A 17,907-nucleotide genomic window follows, 5' to 3' on the forward strand; every position below is an offset into this window, starting at 1 on the left:
AGAAAAAGAGAAGGTTTGGAACTGAAAAACGGATTGAGTAGACCATGAAGGAGACCAAGGACAAATACAAGGACCAAACACTGTATTTAAAGAATCCTGATGATTCTGTTTCTGATGAAGTCATTAACGAATACCTTGCTCCTTACTCTAAAACCTTTGTGGACAATATTCTTCATCATCATCTTATCTTAAATATTCTAAGATATCATCATATCTTCTATTATAAATATCCTCCATATTTCTGAAGATATTTCCATAACTATTCTTACCTGAAACCATTAGCTCTTCATGCTATATGTGTTATATCATAAAAGAAACTATTTTAGTTCTAAATGCTGAAATCTTCGAGTTTAAAATATGAATGTTTTGAAGTAGTGTTGGGAACTGAAGCATGAGTTAGTATAATATAATGATACTTGATCAACGTGATTATATTACAGTAAGTCATGCTGAGTTTTTAATGGAACGTGATGATTCACAGAACATACCGTCATCATGTGCCATTTACACGACTCTTACATTCTACCCAATTTCCAAAAAATATTAAGAACATATCTTCTTGATAGTTCTATCTTTTCAGATATTCTGGTAATTTACCAAATCAAGATCGTGCAATTACGATTTCCTTCTTAAGAACATTAACTATGTTCATTTCAAAATCCATACCTACGAATTCCGGACCATTATTCGCTTGACTTGAAGTCGGGAAGAGGAGACAAAAGTATGGAACTCTTGAATATAAAAGAAAATATAAAGCTCGACAACAACACATAAATTACAAACCGTACATATCAATACGTATTGCCACGTAAAGGCACGGGAAAATTAAAAACACTATAACCCCAAGGTAATAGTAGAAGTGAATAAAATCCTCCGGTGGTAGATAAAAGAGAAGAATGACAGATATGAAAGTTAGGAGTATATCAAGAATCAGTACTGGATGGAGCATATTAACGAATGTTTAAAGAATGAATTGAGGAGAAAGAATAGAAGATGTTAGATATGGAAAATAAGGAAAAGAAGGGGGTGGATTTATAGTAAAATATCCGACAGGTCAATCGAAACAGATTATTGCATTTAATCAAAGAAGATCCTGATTTCCTAAATCGTCGAAGAACCAAATCTTATTACGAAGATTTTCTTTAAATACCATGAATTCCGGAAATCAATCATAACTACGTCATCAGTTAAAACGATTCTACATTTACTCATTTCACTCTCTTGCGATAGCTTCACTTATACTCTTCGTATAATCAAATTGCTTTATCTATATTACTCAATGATGATGAAACTCTATTTTCAACTCATATTCGCCATGAAAACATTTTTATAGTTAGCCATGACGACCTCGATCAAATTTCGGGACGAAATTTCTTTAACGGGTAGGTACTGTGATGACCCGGAAATTTCCGATCAAATTTAAACTTTAATCTTTATATGTTTCCGACACGATAAGCAAAATCTGTAATATTGAGTCTCGAAAGTTTTGAAATATATATTCATGTAATCAATTACCCTTTGACTATGCTCAACGATTCACGAACATTTATGTGTATACTGATATGTATATATAATATATACTTATTAATTGAAAACATTAACAAAGTATTAGATATAAAATACTTTACATAAAAGTATTTGTTTCAATATGTTTATCGATGGAATTAAAAGATAATATCATATGATTAAATTATCAGATACATTGAATTATGATTACGAGTCTCTGTTATGAGGTCCACGTTGATTTGAGAAATCATTTCTTTTTAGCGGTATTCGGAATATTTGGTAATGTGATTTACAAGTAAGAACAAAAGTTTCATTAACGAGAATTAGACAAAAGTTAGTGGAGATTCCTGCTTAACTTTCAATGCATGCTTTACAATGATTGTCTCGTATCTTTTGGTAAGATAATGATTAGTTTTCATAATATTGAAAATGTTTTACAATATAGATAAAACCTTTTTAAAGGATGATTTGGAATATAATTAATTTTGGAAAACCAAATTTATAAGTACTCGATTTAGTTTCAAGCGTACAAAAACGTTTTCAGTTTAAAAAGAACTTTATTATTAAAACGTATATAACTTTGATAAATATCTAGAACCACTTTTGACAACTCATTACTTAATCAGTATGATAAAGATAACGATATTTATATTTTATTTTATTAAATATATATATAACGTTTTAATTAATACGCGTATTATACGTACATAGTTTTATACTTTTACTATACTATAACTTTACCTTTACTTTACTTTTACTTTACTTTAACTTTAATAATTCACTTTAATAATTCATACTTTAATAATTCATACTTTAATAATTCAATTTAATAATTCATACTTTAATAATTCACTTTAATAATTCATACTTTAATAATTCATTTTAATAATTCAAAAATCTATTATAAATAGAATTCAATAGGTTTCATTATTTCATAGAAACTTGAAAATATATTTCTCTAAACTCTCTCAATCGAATTACATATATATATATATATATATATATATATATATATATATATATATATATATATATATATATATATATATATATATATATATATATATATATTTATTTAGTATTATTTCAAGATATTATTAGTATACATAAAATACTACGACGGAGTTATATTCAGACGATTTCAAAATAAGTTTTCAAACGGGATAGAGCTAAGGAAATTATGGGTTATAGCTATGGAGGTTATGGGTATTGTTCGAGGGTATTGCTCGTCAGGTCAACCTAACGTTTATCATTTTCATTGCGTCTACGTACTTTCCTGCAATATTGAATCACAATATTGATACGTTCGTGAATCCGAGACAAACCCTGCACTTGTTCAGTGCCGTCATATGCATAATTGCTACGAAATACAGTATTGTGAGTTTCATTTGCTCCCTTTTTAATTGCTTTTGCAATATATATTTTTGGGCTGAGAATACATACGCTGTTTTATAAATGTTTTACGAAATAGGTACAAGTACTAAAACAAATTCTACGTGGGTTTAAACCAGAAATATACCCTTAGATTGGTAACATTAAACTACTTGTCTATGTACGGTAGGAGCGAATCCTAAAGATAGATCTATTGGGCATGACAAACCCCTTCCTGACTATGGGATGCTTTAGTACTTCGAAGTTATATTAAACACACCTGGTCTGGTGAACTTCAGAGGGTAAAACATGAACGTTAAGGCTTGTTACCGGGTGCCTACAACTTATAGAATACTTTTATACACTTGCGAGTGTACGAATATTTATGGAAACTGAAATCTTGTGGTCTATTACTATTACGGAAATGATTGATTATGATAAACTAATGAACTCACCAACCTTTTGGTTGACACTTTAAAGCATGTTTATTCTCAGGTATTAAAGAATTCTTCCGCTGTACATTAGCTCATTTTAAGGATATTACTTGGAGTCATTCATGACATACTTTGAAAGACGTTGCATTCGAGTCGTTGAGTTCATCAAGATTAATATTAAGTCAATTATAGTTGGATGTAATATGAAATGGCATGCATGCCGTCAATTTTTGATGTAAAGAAAGTTTGTCTTTTAAAAACGAATGCAATGTTTGTAAAACGTATCATATAGAGGTCAAATACCTCGCGATGTAATCAACTATTGTGAATCGTTTATAATGTATATGAACGGGTCCTTTCAATTATTATATAAACTATAGATGTAGCGATGAGCCTAATAATGACATCATCATTATAGGATTATTATATAAACTATAGATGTAGCGATGTGTATAAATATGTATGTATGTATATATATATATATATATATATATATATATATATATATATATATATATATATATATATATATATATATAACTTATATTATAAATTATGTTAATAATAAAAATAAATACTGTAATAGAGTTTGTTAAGGTTTATATTAAAAAAATATAAAAGGATTAAGAATTATACATTGAAGTTAGATATCTAGTTATTTGAGGTAGTTTCTAACCAAGTATAAATACAACATAAACGTCCTAACACTTTAAGTATAGTTTATTTTCGAAAGGCAACATATTATTAATCGAAAAGTTCGCATAGTACATGAGATCAATAACTACACAAATTTTAGGATGGAAAGCTAGCATCTAGACTATAGAAACAAAATTTTAGTTGATGAAAGCTTGCGGGTTGTGAAACCAATTATGTCAATCGATAGACTTTGATTTACACTTTTTCGCGATCCACTCAAATTTTTTGACATGAATTTCATTCAATGCCACCGGAGGATTTCAACATTTGTTTTTAAACACTTTTTGATTTCGGTTCTTTCAAATGAGATATCTAGATGTCCACTCTACCACTTGTCATAGCTTTGCAGCTATAGTCGACATAGCTTGATTTGAGTTCCCATGAAAAATTTCCTCAATACTTAGATTTGTTACTCCACCTAATCCCCACCAATCATACACTCTGACCCAAATGTCATACGCATGCTTACAAATAATAAGAGAGTGATCAAGCGTTTCCAAATCATCATCACAAAGTTACCGAATATAACGGAGATTAATACCTCCTTTGTCTAATTCCGTCAACACGGGCAATCTCTTATTTCTCGCTCTCCACATAAACACTTCCATCTTTTTAGGAATTAATTTTTTTTGCATTGTTTCTGTGACAACCCGGAAATTTTCGACCAAATTTAAACTTTATCTTTAAATGATGTAATGTTTCCGACACAATAAGCAAAGTCTGTAATGTTGAGTCTCGAAAGTTTTGGAACTATATTCATGTAATCAATTACCCTTTGACTGTGCTCAACGATTCACGAACATTTATGTGTATTTAAATATGTATATATAATAATTTGAAATTATAAAATATAATGTAAATATTAGGTTTAAATATGTAAAATAAGATACAAAATAATCAAGTGTAATTAAAAATGAATCTATATATATATATATATATATATATATATATATATAATATAATTTCTATGTATAATTATTATTATATGTATATTGTGATATATATATTTATATATAAGAATTTAATAATCAATATAGGTTATTAGGTAATATAAATTATATAATTATTAAATATTACATAATCAATAAAATGTAATACTAATATATTAAAATTACAAGTTAAAATACAATTGTTATATCAATATTATTATATTTAGTCTCATCATTATTATTATTATTATTATTAATATTACTACTAGTATTAAAATCAATATTATTAATATTATTATTTCTAATATAAAATATAAAGATATGAAAGTGGATATATATAAAAAATGTTATATTATTACTAATATTATTATTATCACTAATAATATTATTATTATCATATTCATTATTATTATTATTATTATTATTGTTACTTATTATTATTATTATTATTATTATTATTACTAATATAATAATAATTACTCTTATTATTACTATTATTATTAATATATTTATTAATTATTAATACTTATTAAATATAAAATATAAAAAAAAACAGAAGATTACAAATTATGTTATAATTCGCTATCTGATTAATTCCTTCTTCTGTATCTGATTGAATAATATGTCGACCATTATCACTAAATAACAATCAAAATTACTGCATAAATTAATAAATTCAGTTTCATGTCAATATCTGATTCTATTTTTTTTTCTCCTGCATGATTTAACCTGTCGACCCACTTCTAATCTTTAAATAAACGATCGATTCTCATAATTGATACAAGTAACTCAATTTCCACATTATTATAAATCATTCACTGCCATTATCAACTACAATTCGAATTTGAAACGGAAATTTTTTTTTATAAAGAAAAGCAGGTAGCACCTCTGTTCTTGAAACCTTTTAGCCAAAAGTTTTAATTCGAATCGAATTTAAAAATCTAAAAATGCAGAGTTATTAGGAATCATATAGTGAAGCTCTCTGTAAATTTTCAAGCCTCAATTTATCATATTAATTGTTAATTTTGGAGTCAAAGTTTAATTATAAAAAGTTAAACGTTTGTTCTTCAATCAAATTGAAGTTGTAGAGGTTATTTCAGTTGAAATTAACGATTCACAGAGATTCTATGAAGGATTTAAAACACAGTTTCTTTTGTAATCATCGTCTAAATGTGTCTGAATTTCAAAATCAATGTATGAGTGTTCATCGTGTTTTTCTTCCTGCTACTGCTTATTTTTTTTATTTTTTTATTTCTTTTCTGTTAAAATCAATCCAACATACAATTGGTGGTTTCTGTTTCGTTTGAAATCCTAAAAACAAACATACGAATTAGCTGTTATGGTATTTGGATTTACTCTGGACGTTTGAAATTGTGAGGAAGATGAAGGAAAAAAGGAAACAGTTAATACGGATTATATATTAAGGGAAATGAGATTAGAACAGAAAAACATATTGGAACAGCTGGTTTGGGTGTTGGGTCGGTTAACGAGAGGTCGCGGGTTCGAGTCCGGTTCGGGGCAAATCTTTTTATAAAAGCTTTTGGGAAGGTAGTTTTCTTTTTAATAATAATAATAATAATAATAATAATAATTATTATTATTATTATTATTATTATTATTATTATTATTATTATTATTATTATTGATATGCTATTATTATTACTTATTAATGTTATTGTATTACTAATTATTATCACTATTATTAGTAATAAAATGTTTATTAAAGTTATTAACATTAAGATAGTTTATATTATTATCATTATTAATATTATTAGTATTAACATTATTAACATTATTATTTTTAGTATTATAATTGTATTATTATTGTTATTATTAATTACTATGATTACAAACATATTAATAACAATTGTATTATGACGTTAACAATAAAAGTTGTTATGGTAAAATTTTAGAAACTACAGTTATAAGTCTAGAAATTAAATGCGAAGATTATGATTACCATGAATATGAATATAAAGATTTTTAGTAATACAATTAAGATTACAAATATAGAAATTTTGATATTATTATGAAAATGATTAAAATTTTAAGTTAAATGAATCATTAAAATTATTATAAGTATTGGTATCATAATTATTATAATATAACAAAGTATCATTATCATTATTAATATCAACATCCTTATTAACAATATTATTCTTATTACTTTTATCATTATTATTACTAATATTAGTATTATCAAAATTATTAATTTCACAAACAAATGATCTTCATATAAAAAGATATTTAATATATATAACTTAACTATATTAATATTTTTATATATAATATGGAGTTATTTAATCAAATAATAAAATATATAAGTTATTGATATAAAAATCATATCAATAATAATAATAATATGTATATTTGTTCGATTACAATTACGTGTGTTAATATATACACAAATGATATAGGTTTGTAAATCCGATGCCAAACTTGCACTTGTTCAATGTCGTCATATGTATTTTTACTACAAAATACCGTATTGTGAGTTTCATTTGTAGTGACCCGAACTTTTACATGTTTATATATATATATTAAATGAAATTGTTATTTACATGATTAAGTGTTTCCAACATGTTAAGCAATCAAACTTGTTAAGACTTGATTAATTGAAATAGGTTTCATATAGACAATTGACCACCCAAGTTGACCGGTGATTCACGAACGTTAAAAATTGTAAAAACTATATGATGACATATATATGGATACATATATAGTTAACATGATATTATGATAAGTAAACATATCATTAAGTATATTAACAATGAACTACATATGTAAAAATAAGACTACTAACTTAATGATTTTGAAACGAGACATATATGTAACGATTATCGTTGTAACGACATTTAATGTATATAAATCATATTAAGAGATATTCATACATCATAATATCATGATAATATAATAATTTAAAATCTCATTTGATATTATAAACATTGGGTTAACAACATTTAACAAGATCGTTAACCTAAAGGTTTCAAAACAACACTTACATGTAACGACTAACGATGACTTAACGACTAAGTTAAAATGTATATACATGTAGTGTTTTAATATGTATTTATACACTTTTTAAAGACTTCAATACACTTATCAAAATACTTCTACTTAACAAAAATGCTTACAATTACATCCTCGTTCAGTTTCATCAACAATTCTACTCGTATGCACCCGTATTCGTACTCGTACAATACACAGCTTTTAGATGTATGTACTATTGGTATATACACTCCAATGATCAGATCTTAGCAGCTCATGTGAGTTACCTAACATATGTGGGAACCATCATTTGGCAACTAGCATGAAATATCTCATAAAATTACAAAAATATGAGTAATCATTCATGACTTACTTACATGAAAACAAAATTACATATCCTTTATATCTAATCCATACACCAACGACCAAAAACACCTACAAACACTTTCATTCTTCAATTTTATTCATCTAATTGATCTCTCTCAAGTTCTATCTTCAAGTTCTAAGTGTTCTTCATATATTCTACAAGTTCTAGTTACATAAAATCAAGAATACTTTCAAGTTTGCTAGCTCACTTCCAATCTTGTAAGGTGATCATCCAATCTCAAGAAATCTTTGTTTCTTACAGTAGGTTATCATTCTAATACAAGGTAATAATCATATTCAAACTTTGTTTCAATTTCTATAACTATAACAATCTTATTTCAAGTGATGATCTTACTTGAACTTGTTTTCGTGTCATGATTCTGCTTCAAGAACTTCGAGCCATCCAAGGATCCGTTGAAGCTAGATCCATTTTTCTATTTTCCAGTAGGTTTATCCAAGGAACTTAAGGTAGTAATGATGTTCATAACATCATTCGATTCATACATATAAAGCTATCTTATTCGAAGGTTTAAACTTGTAATCACTAGAACATAGTTTAGTTAATTCTAAACTTGTTCGCAAACAAAAGTTAATCCTTCTAACTTGACTTTTAAAATCAACTAAACACATGTTCTATATCTATATGATATGCTAACTTAATGATTTAAAACCTGAAAACACGAAAAACACCGTAAAACCGGATTTACGCCGTCGTAGTAACACTGCGGGCTGTTTTGGGTTAGTTAATTAAAAACTATGATAAACTTTGATTTAAAAGTTGTTATTCTGAGAAAATAATTTTTATTATGAACATGAAACTATATCCAAAAATTATGGTTAAACTCAAAGTGGAAGTATGTTTTCTAAAATGGTCATCTAGACGTCGTTCTTTCGACTGAAATGACTACCTTTACAAAAACGACTTGTAACTTATTTTTCCAACTATAAACCTATACTTTTTCTGTTTAGATTCATAAAATAGAGTTCAATATGAAACCATAGCAATTTGATTCACTCAAAACGGATTTAAAATGAAGAAGTTATGGGTAAAACAAGATTGAATAATTTTTCTCATTTTTGCTACGTGAAAATTGGTAACAAATCTATTCCAACCATAACTTAATCAACTTGTGTTGTATATTATGTAATCTTGAGATACCATAGACACGTATACAATATTTCGACCTATCATGTCGACACATCTATATATATTTCGGAACAACCATAGACACTCTATATGTGAATGTTGGAGTTAGCTATACAGGGTTGAGGTTGATTCCAAAATATATATAGTTTGAGTTGTGATCAATACTGAGATACGTATACACTGGGTCGTGGATTGATTCAAGATAATATTTATCGATTTATTTCTGTACATCTAACTGTGGACAACTAGTTGTAGGTTACTAACGAGGACAGCTGACTTAATAAACTTAAAACATCAAAATATATTAAAAGTGTTGTAAATATATTTTGAACATACTTTGATATATATGTATATATTGTTATAGGTTCATGAATCAACCAGTGGCCAAGTCTTACTTCCCGACGAAGTAAAAATCTGTGAAAGTGAGTTATAGTCCCACTTTTAAAATCTAATATTTTTGGGATGAGAATACATGCAGGTTTTATGAATGATTTACAAAATAGACACAAGTACGTGAAACTACATTCTATGGTTGAATTATCGAAATCGAATATGCCCCTTTTTATTAAGTCTGGTAATCTAAGAATTAGGGAACAGACACCCTAATTGACGCGAATCCTAAAGATAGATCTATTGGGCCTAACAAACCCCATCCAAAGTACCGGATGCTTTAGTACTTCGAAATTTTATATCATATCCGAAGGGTGTCCCGGAATGATGGGGATATTCTTATATATGCATCTTGTTAATGTCGGTTACCAGGTGTTCACCATATGAATGATTTTTATCTCTATGTATGGGATGTGTATTGAAATATGAAATCTTGTGGTCTATTATTATGATTTGATATATATAGGTTAAACCTATAACTCACCAACATTTTTGTTGACGTTTTAAGCATGTTTATTCGCAGGTGATTATTAAGAGCTTCCGCTGTCGCATACTTAAATAAGGACGAGATTTGGAGTCCATGCTTGTTTGATATTGTGTAAAAACTGCATTCAAGAAACTTATTTTGTTGTAACATATTTGTATTGTAAACCATTATGTAATGGTCGTGTGTAAACAGGATATTTTAGATTATCATTATTTGATAATCTATGTAAAGCTTTTTAAACCTTTATTGATGAAATAAAGGTTATGGTTTGTTTTAAAATGAATGCAGTCTTTGAAAAACGTCTCATATAGAGGTCAAAACCTCGCAACGAAATCAATTAATATGGAACGTTTTTAATCAATAAGAACGGGACATTTCAGTTGGTATCCGAGCGTTGGTCTTAGAGAACCAGAATTTTGCATTAGTGTGTCTTATCGAGTTTGTTAGGATGCATTAGTGAGTCTGGACTTCGACCGTGTTTACTTGAAAAATGATTGCTTAACAAATTTTGTTGGAAACTATATATTTTTAACATGTAAATATTATGTGATATATTAATCTCTTAATGCGTTTGATATTATGTGATAGATGTCTACCTCTAGAACAAGTCCCATTGACTCACCTAATAATAATGAAGAGTCAAATGTAAATTGGAATGATTCGTGGACTGATTCACAAGTTCCCGAAGAGGAACCGGAAGAAGAGTCGGAACCGGAAGAAGAATCGGAACCGGAAGAAGAATCGGAACCGGATGAAGAAATAGAACCGGTGGGGGAAATAATAAAATGGTTAAGTAAAAGAAAATCCTCAACCAACCGACCAAGGTTAATTATGGTCAATGGTGTTTCCGCCAAGGAAGCAAAATATTGGGAGGATTACCAATTCTCCGATGAATCGGATTCCGACGAGAATTCCGATGATGTTATAGAAATTACCCCAACTGAATTTAAAAAGGCAAAAGAAAATAATAAGGGAAAGGGCATAAAAATAGAGAAATCTAATTCCAACTCCGATGAACTTTATATGTATCGTCAACCCCCGAAGTCCTTAAGTTGTAACAATGACCCGGGAACCTCTAAACCACCAGGTTTTTCTAAACCAATGTGGAAAACGACGGCTCGTATTAGGGGAACATCATATATCCCTAGAAACTTGGCAAAACGAACCAAAACCGAAGAAGAAGAAACAAGCGAGTCGGAATAAGATAGTTGTATTCGTGTGGTGTAATATATGTAATATAGTGTGCTTATGCTTTATGATATATGTAAAAATTGCTTGTATTAATAAGTATTTTTTTTTATGAATCTAACTCTTGTCTATTTTACAGTATAAAAACACAAAATGGATAGACAACCCAATATTTTAAGAGACCTAAACGGAGACATGATTGATGAAATCTTGTCTAGAGTCGGTCAGAATTCTTCGGCACAACTATTTAAGGCGAGATCAGTTTGTAAGACATTCGAAGAACGTTCCAAGAATACCTTGGTTTATAAAAGGCTTTCGTTCGAAAGATGGGGGATATCACATTGGGAAATCCATAAGTTACGATGTGTTTACTTTGATGCATATATTGCGGGGAACCCAAATGCTATTTTACGCAACGGGTTAAGAAATTATTTTGACTCAATATATCCGAATATAGGACTTCGTGATTTAGAAAAAGCGGCTAACATGCAACATAAAGAAGCATGTTATGCTTACGGCTTAGTAATGTTCGCTTCTCACCAAACTGAGAACAAGAACATCGGGCTATAACTATTAAACAAAACGTTCCCACAAGTGACGGAGTCGGTAATTGGGGTAAGAAATGAGGTTTTTAGATTGTTAAGGGACTGTTGGATATTACGTAACCCTCGTCCCTTTGACGACGTTACAACACGCTGTCTTATCAACGGCCATAAAGGTTATGTTCCACAAGACCAAGGATGGGAAGTAGTCCTAGTAAAACCAGAATGCATGACTTGTTTCTGGACGTATGAATTACGTGTCTTTATTGCCTTTACTGAACGACTTGTGTACTAGCTAGAATTATCTTCACAACTATCTTGTATCAAAGTTATTGTGTGCTATATTTCATGCTTTATGTAAAATAAGCGATATTGTAAGTTTGTAAAATATTGTATAAAAGTTTGAACGCGAAATATTATTATAATCAGTTTTTCATATAGAATTGTAGTAGTTGAATTGTATATTAGCTACTAAGTATGAACTTAACGGGTAGGTACTACCCGAATTTAAACTTATAAAACGCTAATATGAAGAAAAAGCTTTTATAAATGAGTTCATACTATGCTACGAAATACTATTAACTACTCTTAATATTCTGTATGATTAACTTGTTCCATTTAACTATTTTGAAGGAAATGGCACCGACTACTCGACACACCGTGAATATGAATGAAGAGGAATTCTGTACTTTTCTAGCTTCAAACATAGCTGCAGTACAGGCTGCGCTACATACCAACAATAACCTTGGATCTAGCAGTACAGGAAATCGTGTAGGATGCACCTACACAGAATTCACTGCCTGCAAACCTTTGGAATTTGATGGAACTGAAGGACCGATCGGATTGAAACGGTAGACCGAGAAGGTCGAATCGGTGTTTGCCATAAGTAAGTGTACTGAAGAGGATAAAGTGAAGTACGCTACGCATACCTTCACAGGTTCTGCGTTAACATGGTGGAATACCTATCTAGAGCAAGTGGGACAAGACGATGCGTACGCACTACCGTGGTCAGCATTCAAGCACTTGATGAACGAGAAGTACCGTCCCAGAACCGAGGTCAATAAGCTCAAGACAGAACTTAGAGGGTTACGAACCCAAGGATTTGATATTACCACGTACGAAAGACGATTCACAGAATTGTGCCTATTGTGTCCGGGAGCATTCGAAGATGAGGAAGAGAAGATCGACGCATTTGTGAAAGGATTACCGGAAAGAATCCAAGAAGATATAAGTTCACACGAGCCCGCCTCCATACAACAGGCATGTAGAATGGCTCATAAACTAGTGAACCAGATTGAAGAAAGAATTAAAGAACAGACTGCTGAAGAGGCCAATGTGAAGCAAGTCAAAAGAAAGTGGGAGGAAAACGGTGATAAGAATCACCAATACAACAACAACAGCAATTACAACAATAATCGCAACAATTATCCCAACAATCGCAACATCAATCGCAACTACAACAAACGGCCCAACAACAACAACAACAACAACAACAACTACAACAATCATCCCAACAACAATAATAACCGCAACAACAACAACAATCAGAAGCAACTATGCCAAAGGTGTGAAAAGTATCACTCAGGGTTCTGCACCAAATTTTGCAACAAGTGTAAAAGAAATGGTCATAGCGTGAAGAAGTGTGAGGTCTACGGACCAGGGGTTAATAGAACGAAAGGAACAAATGGTGTCGGAACGAGTAATGGCGGAGCAAGTAGTGTCGGAGCAAGTTATGCCAATGTAGTTTGTTATAAATGTGGAAAACCGGGCCACATTATTAGAAATTTCCCGAACCAGGAGAACACGAATGGACAAGGCCGCGGAAGAGTTTTCAATATTAATGCGGCAGAGGCACAGGAAGACCCGGAGCTTGTTACGGGTACGTTTCTTATTGACAATAAATCTGCTTACGTTTTATTTGATTCGGGTGCGGATAGAAGCTATATGAGTAGAGATTTTTGTGCTAAATTAAGTTGTCCATTGACGCCTTTGGATAGTAAATTTTTACTCGAATTAGCAAATGGTAAATTAATTTCAGCAGATAATATATGTCGGAATCGAGAAATTAAACTGGTTAGCGAAACATTTAAGATTGATTTGATACCAGTAGAGTTAGGGAGTTTTGATGTGATAATCGATATGGAATGGTTGAAAGAAGTGAAAGCAGAGATCGTTTGTTACAAAAATGCAATTCGCATTATACGAGAAAAAGGAAAACCCTTAATGGTGTACGGAGAAAAGGGCAACACGAAGCTACATCTTATTAGTAATTTGAAGGCACAAAAACTAATAAGAAAAGGTTGCTATGCTGTTCTAGCACACGTCGAGAAAGTATAAACTGAAGAAAAGAGCATCAATGATGTTCCCATTGCAAAAGAATTTCCCGATGTATTTCCGAAAGAATTACCGGGATTACTCCCACATCGATCCGTTGAATTTCAAATAGATCTTGTACCAGGAGCTGCACCAATAGCTCGTGCTCCTTACAGACTCGCACCCAGCGAGATGAAAGAACTGCAAAGCCAATTACAAGAACTTTTAGAGCGTGGTTTCATTCGACCAAGCACATCACCGTGGGGAGCTCCTGTTTTGTTTGTCAAGAAGAAGGATGGTACATTTAGGTTGTGTATTGACTACAGAGAGTTGAACAAACTTACCATCAAAAACCGTTATCCACTGCCGAGAATTGACGACTTATTTGATCAACTACAAGGCTCGTCGGTTTATTCGAAGATCGATTTACGTTCTGGATATCATCAAATGCGAGTAAAGGAGGATGATATTCCAAAAACTGCTTTTAGGACGCGTTATGGTCATTACGAGTTTATGGTTATGCCGTTTGGATTGACTAACGCACCAGCTGTGTTCATGGACCTTATGAACCGAGTGTGTGGGCCATATCTTGACAAGTTTATCATTGTTTTCATTGATGACATACTTATTTACTCAAAGAATGATCAAGAGCACGAAGAACATTTGAGAAAAGTGCTAGAAGTATTGAGGAAAGAAAAACTGTACGCTAAGTTTTCAAAGTGTGCATTTTGGTTGGAAGAAGTTCAATTCCTCGGTCACATAGTGAACAAAGAAGGTATCCAGGTGGACCCGGCAAAGATCGAAACCGTTGAAAAGTGGGAAACCCCAAAAACTCTGAAGCATATACGTCAATTTTTAGGATTGGCTGGTTACTACAGAAGATTCATCCAAGATTTCTCCAAAATAGCAAAACCCTTGACTACATTAACGCATAAAGGGAAGAAATTTGAATGGAAGGATGAACAAGAGAAGGCGTTTCAATTATTGAAGAAAAAGCTAACTACGGCACCTATATTGTCATTGCCTGAAGGGAATGATGATATTGTGATTTATTGTAACGCATCAAAGCAAGGTCTCGGTTGTGTATTAATGCAACGGACGAAGGTGATTGCTTATGCGTCTAGACAATTGAAGATTCACGAGCAAAATTATACGACGCATGATTTGGAATTAGGCGCGGTTGTTTTTGCATTAAAGACTTGGAGGCACTACTTATATGGGGTCAAAAGTATTATATATACCGACCACAAAAGTCTTCAACACATATTTAATCAGAAACAACTGAATATAAGGCAGCGTAGGTGGATTGAATTGTTGAATGATTACGACTTTGAAATTCGTTACCACCCGGGGAAGGCAAATGTGGTAGCCGACGCCTTGAGCAGAAAGGACAGAGAACCCATTCGAGTAAAATCTATGAATATAATGATTCACAATAACCTTACTACTCAAATAAAGGAGGCGCAACAAGGAGTTTTAAAAGAGGGAAATTTAAAGGATGAAATACCCAAAGGATCGGAGAAGCATCTTAATATTCGGGAAGACGGAACCAGGTATAGGGCTGAAAGAATTTGGGTACCAAAATTTGGAGATATGAGAGAAATGGTACTTAGAGAAGCTCATAAAACCAGATACTCAATACATCCTGGAACGGGGAAGATGTACAAGTATCTCAAGAAACATTTTTGGTGGCCGGGTATGAAAGCCGATGTTGCTAAATACGTAGGAGAATGTTTGACGTGTTCTAAGGTCAAAGCTGAGCATCAGAAACTATCAGGTCTACTTCAACAACCCGAAATCCCGGAATGGAAATGGGAAAACATTACCATGGATTTCATCACTAAATTGCCAAGGACTGCAAGTGGTTTTGATACTATTTGGGTAATAGTTGATCGTCTCACCAAATCAGCACACTTCCTGACAATAAGAGAAGATGACAAGATGGAGAAGTTAGCACGACTGTATTTGAAGGAAGTCATCTCCAGACATGGAATACCAATCTCTATTATCTCTGATAGGGATGGCAGATTTATTTCAAGATTCTGGCAGACATTACAGCAAGCATTAGGAACTCGTCTAGACATGAGTACTGCCTATCATCCACAAACTGATGGGCAGAGCGAAAGGACGATACAAACGCTTGAAGACATGCTACGAGCATGTGTTATTGATTTCGGAAACAGTTGGGATCGACATCTACCATTAGCAGAATTTTCCTACAACAACAGCTATCATTCAAGCATTGAGATGGCGCCGTTTGAAGCACTTTATGGTAGAAAGTGCAGGTCTCCAATTTGTTGGAGTGAAGTGGGGGATAGACAGATTACGGGTCCGGAGATAATACAAGAAACTACCGAGAAGATCATCCAAATTCAACAACGATTGAAAACCGCCCAAAGTCGACAAAAGAGCTACGCCGACATTAAAAGAAAAGATATAGAATTTGAAATTGGAGAGATGGTCATGCTTAAAGTTTGTAATGACCCGCACTTTTTCGATCAATTTATACTTATAAGATTAATATTTACATAAATTAAACCTTACCAATATGATAAGCAATCCAAATTGTTGAGACTTATGTTTTCAAAGAGAGTTTTACACAACGATTGACCGTCTAGTTTGACCGATGATATCACGAACTATACAATATATGATAATTATACGTTTGTGTATATATATGTATATATACATATTTAACATGATCTAAGGATGTTTTAATACCTCATTTTGTATTAATAACAATAAGTTATAAGTATATTTTGAAACTACTAACTTAAGTTTTCAAAACAATAACCATACGTAACGTTATTTGATATAAATACTTATAACCTATAATGTTTATACATATATCATATATATAATGTATTTAATCACTTTTTAAAGACTTAAATACATAAAACAATATAAGTATATTCACAAAAGATAGCTATATTTGAATTCTCATTCCATTTTTCACAAAATTTCTATACGTATATCTAGAGTACATGTACTCGTATCATACCTAGCTTCTATACGTATTTACTATTGGTATATACACATCAAATCACCACCAACCAGCCCTTGTTCATGCCTTATGTATAAGGTAACTCTCTTGTTCATGCCTTATGTATAAGGTAACTACTTTTGATGTTTAGTATGACTAATTACATAAAAATACAACATGAAATTTTGTCCATGTTTTTCCATTAATCATGTTTTTATGGCCTTAAATACGTCTTCCATTTTCAAATTTTACTACCTCATTTCTTTAACCAAAAACACACTCTTAAGAAACTCCATAACCATTCAGCTAAAATCCATGAAGATCTAGCCATAAAAACATCACTTAATCACCATAAGAAAACTCTTACAAAAACACTTCAAGAATCCTTCCAAGAACACAAGTTTACTTCCAATCTTTCATCCAATTCCATCACCCTTTTGGTTCTAGGTTCTTACTCCTCTTTTACAGCAATCTTGTCCAAGTAACTTGAGGTAGTAACTATGTTCATAACCTTATTCGATTCATATATGTATAGCTATCTTATTTTATGGTATAAAATTTTAACAA

This window comes from Rutidosis leptorrhynchoides, chromosome 10 (assembly GCF_046630445.1).
Source record: "Rutidosis leptorrhynchoides isolate AG116_Rl617_1_P2 chromosome 10, CSIRO_AGI_Rlap_v1, whole genome shotgun sequence".
Classification (NCBI taxonomy): Eukaryota; Viridiplantae; Streptophyta; class Magnoliopsida; order Asterales; family Asteraceae; genus Rutidosis; species Rutidosis leptorrhynchoides.